This window comes from Armigeres subalbatus, chromosome 1, assembly GCF_024139115.2.
Source record: "Armigeres subalbatus isolate Guangzhou_Male chromosome 1, GZ_Asu_2, whole genome shotgun sequence".
Lineage (NCBI taxonomy): Eukaryota > Metazoa > Arthropoda > Insecta > Diptera > Culicidae > Armigeres > Armigeres subalbatus.
In genome coordinates, this window is record NC_085139.1 from 226,507,308 (window position 1) to 226,514,840 (window position 7,533).

Here is a 7,533-nt window from a genome sequence, read left to right on the forward strand (position 1 = left end):
CGAAACAATTACTAATGAAGTAAATCATTTCGCAAGTGTTTTGTTTTGTGATTTATTTGGTAAAACCCGATTTTTTAAATGCTTCTGAAAATTGCCGATGCCAATCATTCTCAAACCTTACCCGTTTGCACAACTAGATAAGAGTAAATATATTAGTCGATGTGATAATAGATCGGAATAAATAGGAAATATTCATTTCTCATGACGTTTCACCCAAATTCCCCTTATGAAATAATATAGCTCAATGATTCTAGGTTAAGAAATGATGGAGTAACATTGATTCAATTATAATTTGTCAATGATACTATAAAAATAACAAATATTAGTAGATTCCATTGAAAAAAATATCCAAGATCCAAGAGCTCAGGGCTCAGAACCTCTTTTTAAATACATAAATAATGATTTTTTTCATTTATTTGTCCCAAAACGCCTTAAAAATCCATTTTTATTATAATATATGGATATTTGTTTTTTTTTATGGTGTCAATTTCTGTTTAAAAATGTATGACAATAATATAAACTATTATCTGTAAATATCTGAACAATCAATAGGCTGTTGATTTCACCTAAATTGATCATTTGTAGAGCTACATCAATGCTTACAAGTTATTAAATCACCGTACATTGACCCTAAATGATCATTCGACGTAATACGTAATATAGTGCAAATGATTTCTTGGGTATTATTATTTTTTACAGAATACATGAAAAATTCACATAGATGCAGTTTGATGATTATTTGACCCCAAAATCCCTTACATTTCCAACTTTTTCCAACAAAATAGGTATAGTGCTATGTATGGATCTACAATGAAGAGGAGAACAGAATTTCAGTGTAATTTTTTAAAGATAAAAGTACCAAAATATGAAACATTTTGATGTATGGGACATTGGGGCAAAACCAGCTCAATAACTGCATACACAAGTGTCTCATGTCTATAAAACATCACTCACTGAATTTCTTGGAAAATTCGCTTTCGAATAAGCCATTAACCTTACCGGTGAGTCGCTCGTGAGAAAAGTTATCCTATTTTGAATAAAAAATTACATTAAATGAGCTGTATGACCCCTAAATCCCCTATAATTCAATATTTTTAATGAATTATATGATTATTTGTTATTTTCATTATATCATTGGAAAATATCAATTAAATTAACATTACTACATCATTTCCTTGCTCAAAATCATTGAGTTATATTATTTCATAGGGGAATTTGGGCAAAAAGGTAAGAAAAAAGAGTATCTCCCATCACCTCCTATCTATAATCACAGCACGACTCAATATATGATTATTCTTGTCTAGTCGTGCTATCGGGTATGGTTTGGAAATGTTTGGCATCGGTGCTATTCAAAAGTTTTGAAAAATCGATTTTAACTCAAAAAATAACAAAATAAAACATTTGTGAAATGATTTATTTCATTAATTTTTGTACGGCAAACATTTGTCAATATCTGTTCAATACTTCGGGACAATAATATCAAGACTTATCTGTAAATATTACTAGTTTTTACAGAATACATGAAAATTGCACATGAAATGCACTTTGATGCTTATTTGACCCCAAAATCCCTTAAATTTCCAACTTTTGCCAACAAAATATATTGAGTGCCCTTCTGTGGATCCACAGTGAAGAGATAAACACAATTTTAGAACAATGTCTTAAAGATAAAATGACAAATAGTTTGGAAATTTGCGATATATGGGGCATTAGGGCAAAACGAGCTCGATAACTACATACAGAAGCGTTCCACGTCCATGAAACAGCACTCACTGAATTCTTTGCAAAATTCTCTTTCGAATAAGCTCTTGATCTCTCCTGTAAGATGTTCGTGAAGAAAGTTATCAATTTTTTCCACCTTTGGAATCGGATTTCCCCATTGTGCATCCATTCAAATCCATTCCAAATCCAAATTCATTCAAATTCAAATACATTTTTAATCTACTCCAGACCCATCCCAATCCAATTCAAATCTAATCCAAATCCTTTTTAAATTCGATTCAAATCCTATTCAAGCCTGTTCCAAATCCAATTCAAATTCAAGCCAAATCCAATCATTCATTCCAAAGCCAATCCAATTCAAACTCAATACGAAGTCAATTCAAAGTTTAATAAAATTCTAAACCAAACCCAATTTCCGTCCAAACCAATTCCAACCCAAACCCATTCCGAATATACTCCAGATTTGTTCCAAACCAAATCCAAATCCTAAACAAGCCTAATACAAGTTCAATCAAAATCCAATAAAATAAATCCAAACCTAATCCAAATTCAATCCAAAACTAATCCAAAGCCAATCCAAATGCAATGAAATCCATTCCAAATCCAATCCGAAGCCAATTTTAATATATTCCAAATCCACTCAAACTCTTTTTTTAAACCATTCTCAATACAATCGAAACTTAATCCAGATCCTTTTTTAAATTCAATTCACATGCAATGAGAAATAATTCTAAATCCAATCCAAATTCAATTCACTCCAAATCTAATTCAATTCCTTCCAAAACCAATTCAAACAAAATCCAAATTTGAATCCAAATCCAATCCAAACCTATTGCAAGTTCAATCCAAATCAATTTTAAATCCAATTCTAATCCATTCCAAGTTAGAAATGGTTCCTCAAACCGAACAATAAATCACCTCGACCCAGGAACTTCTAGCCGTACCGTGCTGCCAAAAATCCAGGAGGTTTTTTAAAGTATGGACTCCGGCGTAGCAGACGCCCACCAGAGATACGGGAGGGGTATGTTGGCATCGCTACCACCCGGTATCGAGTAAGCATATGCGGTATTTCGAAAAATTTCGTTTCAGGCGGTTCGAAACGAAATTCCGCGGAATTTCGCGGAATTTGAGCATGGCGAAATCTGATTTCTTGATTTCGTTTCGTTTCGTAAAATTACAAAAATTTCGCTAGAAAAAACTAGCTTCTAACGAAATTTAACGGAATTCCGCGGAATTTCGAAACAAATTTAAACTTAAACCATACTTCATATTATCAAAAATTTTGGCTGCGCCGCTGAACAAAATCGTTAAGTTGTTTTCAAAACTTCAGGTTATACATTTTTTTTCTATTAACGCTTACTACATAACCCAAGCAACCAAAACTTCGTCATTGCATAACAAAATCCCCTTTGAAGTTTCTAAGAGTTCATATAAAGTTCCGACAGCACCTTCTAGATGATAATAAGTCTTGAAGCTTCTTCTGGCTCCCAACAGTTCCAATGTGAACTTTAAGCAACTTCAAGATCCAAAGAAGTTCTAAAGGTACTCTCTAGGAACTATAAAGTAGAATAAAGGCTTCTTAATAGCGCCTTAAAAACTTCGAACATAAAAGTTTCAAACAAGTTCACTGCGAACCATTTAAGCGACTTCTATGTTTCCAAAAGTTCAACTAAAATTGTTCATACATAGTCATTTCATCAAAGTTTATTCAAAAGTTTAGGCTAAAATTGATTTTTTTATATTATAACCCGCATACTTTGCATTAGAGCCGCAATTGCTAACTACTACACTGTCGAGGTGTTGTGATCTGTAGATGAAATGACTACAATTTAAATTTCACCATGTTGGCATAGGAGATTATGTGCACTTTATCAGTAAGTGACATTACTCACTCGGTTCAATTATGTTCGCTGGCGCATCGGATCATGCAAGGACTTGAACGCAGAGACAGTCGAGTTTAATCCCACCATCAGGAGGAGGAGGAGGAGCAAGAAAGAGACGAACATCTGTTAACAACAAATAAATAAAAATTGACTTTGACAATTTCCCCTTCGCACACACAGAAGAAAAATTTAATCACCCGGAAAATAATTTTCCAAAAGTTCTTTTGGAAGCTGCTTAAGGTCTGTCTCATTTGGAGAATTAAACTGAAATTAAACTTAAAAGTGACACTTCAATAATTATAGAATAACTCTGCTGGCAGAGCAAGATTACTTTTGACAGATATAGAATCATTTTGCATCGATGTCTTATTGGAATTGCTGGGTTGCACCAGCCATTCTATGACCGGGTTATTTGCTAATTTTCGAACTGTCACTTTTAAGTTTAATTCTCCAAATGAGACAGACCCTTATGCTACGTTTAGACAAGGCAAGTGAATTGAGCAAGTCGCTTGAATCGAACGCGAACTGAACGTGTAAACACCTTAATTCAATTCACTTGAACGAAAAGAAAGTTGAACATGTTCAACTTTTGGCAAGTCAATTGAATTCAACTGAGTTGTTCAATTCACTTGCCCTGTCAAAACGTAGCATTAGAAGACTCTCTAACTTCGTGAAGGAACCTTCAGGTTCGTTGACTTTTTGCACAATATGTACGGAACATTGAAGATTTGTCGACATTTCTAGATCTTCGCAAGGAATTTGCAAAAAAAAATCCAGAACGGGTTGAAACATCATTCAAAATTGCGGAAAGTTCTTTACTTTTGATTGCTTTCAGCTCATACTGACCGTAACAGCTGTTCTCATATGCCAAGGACACACATATATATAAAACTATGGATCTGTGAAATTCAAATTGAAATACATATCTTTGTGCATTTTAGAAAGGTGCACAGGATTCTTCTAGTGAGCAAATGTAGGCTATATATATATGTAGACTAAAACTACGCTGACAAGGCAATATGAAGTATGCTTCAGCATAAGTACATATTTCTTAAGTGAACTAAGGTTTTAAACGAAATTTGAATTGCCTTACCGCCAATGGTATATGCGGCGAGAATGCGGGGATTTATAACGGACTGCCTCTTCTGTAATTATAACTCTACTGGTCGCAAAACAGATATATGTATTCAGAAAAAGTGTAATCAGAATTGCGTACATAATAGAAAACCAATTTAATATAAATTCCGCGGAAAAAATTAAAATTTCGTTTCGTTTCGAAAAATTTCGAATTTATTGAACCTTGATTTCGTATCGTTTCGAAGTCTCGAAAGTAAATCTATATTTCGTTTCGTTTCGATCCGAATCAACATAGACATTTTAAATTTCGTTTCGTTTCGTTTCGATAGGAAAAAATGTGTTATCGCATACCCTTAGTATCGAGATACCCTGTAATGCTTGGACCTGGTGCATCCGCTTCGCAACAAACGATGTTGTCAATTTGATATGGTAGCAGCCTGGACGTAATAGCAACCCTATAATCAGAGACCGGCGGAGTGAAAAACTGTCGAAATGGCAACGTATGAAAAGGTGTGATATCGTGGAAATAATACTCGCATCACTTGAACTTTTTGCTTGCCTCTTATGGGCGAAAAAAGTAAACAAGTCGATTTGGAACCGCTTTTGACGGTTCGATTGGAAACAAGATGGCGTCTTTGCCGATCTCTTATTCTAGTATTTCTAAGACGTAAGTGTTCGTGAGTAGGATCAGAGCAAGGAGGATGCGGCAGAAAGGTAAACAAAACAAATCTTATAACGTAGGGGAGAACGGTCCAAAATGCACCCCTGGGGCAAAATGGCCTCCCTCATAAAATCACTCATATAATCTGTTGTAGTACATTTATGAACGAATATTACCATTGCAATTCATAATTAGTTATCCATCATTGAGCTCCATTGGAAAAATCTATCAAAATCCTTTCATATTCACTCAAATTTACCGATTTGCTATTCTTCAACCACATCCTTAAAATTGTAGTTCAATGCATTAAGAAAAAACAAACAACCTTGCGTTCACCATAATTTTGGATGTAATTGAGTCATTTTAGACCATCACCGTTTTGCCCCAGGCCTATTTTTAAAATATTTTTTAAATGCGTTAGAAAGTCATGAAAACCTTATTGTTTTGAATAGGAGATCATTGTGAAATGTAGCTGGGTTTGTAAATTTTGCACCTATACGTTGAAACGGTTGGGTATTTTTGTTTGTATGGGCGAAAACATCGAAAAAGCTTAAGGGGTGCATTTTGGACCGTTCTCCCCTACAAGAGACGAGTGATTTTAAGTAAAATTGATAGTGAATTATTAGAATACTGCCGGAACTAATAGATTACTCTTTAGTAAACTGCTTCTAATTAAACGTATCGACATGTAGGATAAAATCAACAGCCCGTAGCCGCACCTGTAAAATTGAAAGGAAACGTTAAAGAAAAACTATAAAATGTAAGTAGTTAATTAGAGTATGCACACCAAAAGAAAACATGTAATTAACATAGTGTTTCTTCATATTTGAATTTAATAAAATAGTTTCAAGCTGTTGCACAAACAATTAAAGCACTGCTCTGGAAATTGATTTTTAAAAGGGTGGTCCAAAAAGGAACAGTGGTGTTTTGGCCGAATAGGTCATTAGGCTGAATAGGTTAGAGATTCTGCACGGGTCTATACCTGGAAATGCAAGGTTCCATCGCAGGAACATTAATAAATGCTGCTTTGTCCACCAGCCTTGACTAGTCGCCAACCGTGATTGAATGAAGATAGTTTGTTCAGAGATAAATCGACCGAGCTCATCGTCAGTGACCGTCAACATCCAACTGTTTGATTATAAAACAAACTTGCCCATACAAATTACAAGGACGGATTCTGTTTTGCGACTTTTGGTTGCTTCCAGTTTAATAGTGGTATATGTATGTGGATTCACGTGGTCAGCTCATTCCGTGTCGAGATGCGCAAAATCACTGATGCCTTGAAATGACTCTAGAATTTTTGGTATGCTTATGCGTTATGCTCACATAATTCGATCTTTGATCAATAGGAGTGTTGCGGTAAGTTCCTTTAGCAGAGTTTGCGAAGTCAATAAACTGATCCAGCTGACTGGATTTGAGACGGAATATTGTCGCATCCGATGAATCTGATATGTTCTTTCTTTCTTTCTTATTGGCATTACACCCCACACTGGGACATAGCCGCCTCGCAGCTTAGTGTTCATTAAGCACTTCCACAGTTATTAACTGCGAGGTTTCTAAGCCAGGTTACCATTTTTGCATTCGTATATCATGAGGCTAACACGATGATACTTTTATGCCCAGGGAAGTCGAGACAATTTCCAATCCGAAAATTGTCTAGACCGGCACCGGGAATCGAACCCAGCCACCCTCAGCATGGTCTTGCTTTGTAGCCGCGCGTCTTACCGCACGGCTAATGAGGGCCCCAATCTGATATCTGAGGGAATCTGATATGTATATTTCATTAGATTTTGTAACCTGATCTCCCAATCTTCAGAATCAAACACGTGTTGCCACTTCTCTCCAAAGTAAATCAATCCTAAATATTTTTGTATCAATGCTCGGAATCCAGCACGTGACATTCCTCAGATCGGATATTTAGAAATTCCAACATCAAAGTATTTTCATTGACAAGAACGAAGAAAACATATCCATATTGCACCATTTAAGAAGACACTTTGAGCACTCCATCAGTTGCAGTGCGCAACGCCTATTGGACGATGCTCTAAAGCCAGAGATACTTGAAATGATGCACATTGCATTCACATTTTGAAACCCGCACTTCTAGAAAAGCCAGAAAAAAACCATCACTCTATCAACTCGATGATGTGCCGAAATCGGTGCAGCTCGGCTAAAAGGCGGCTATTTCTG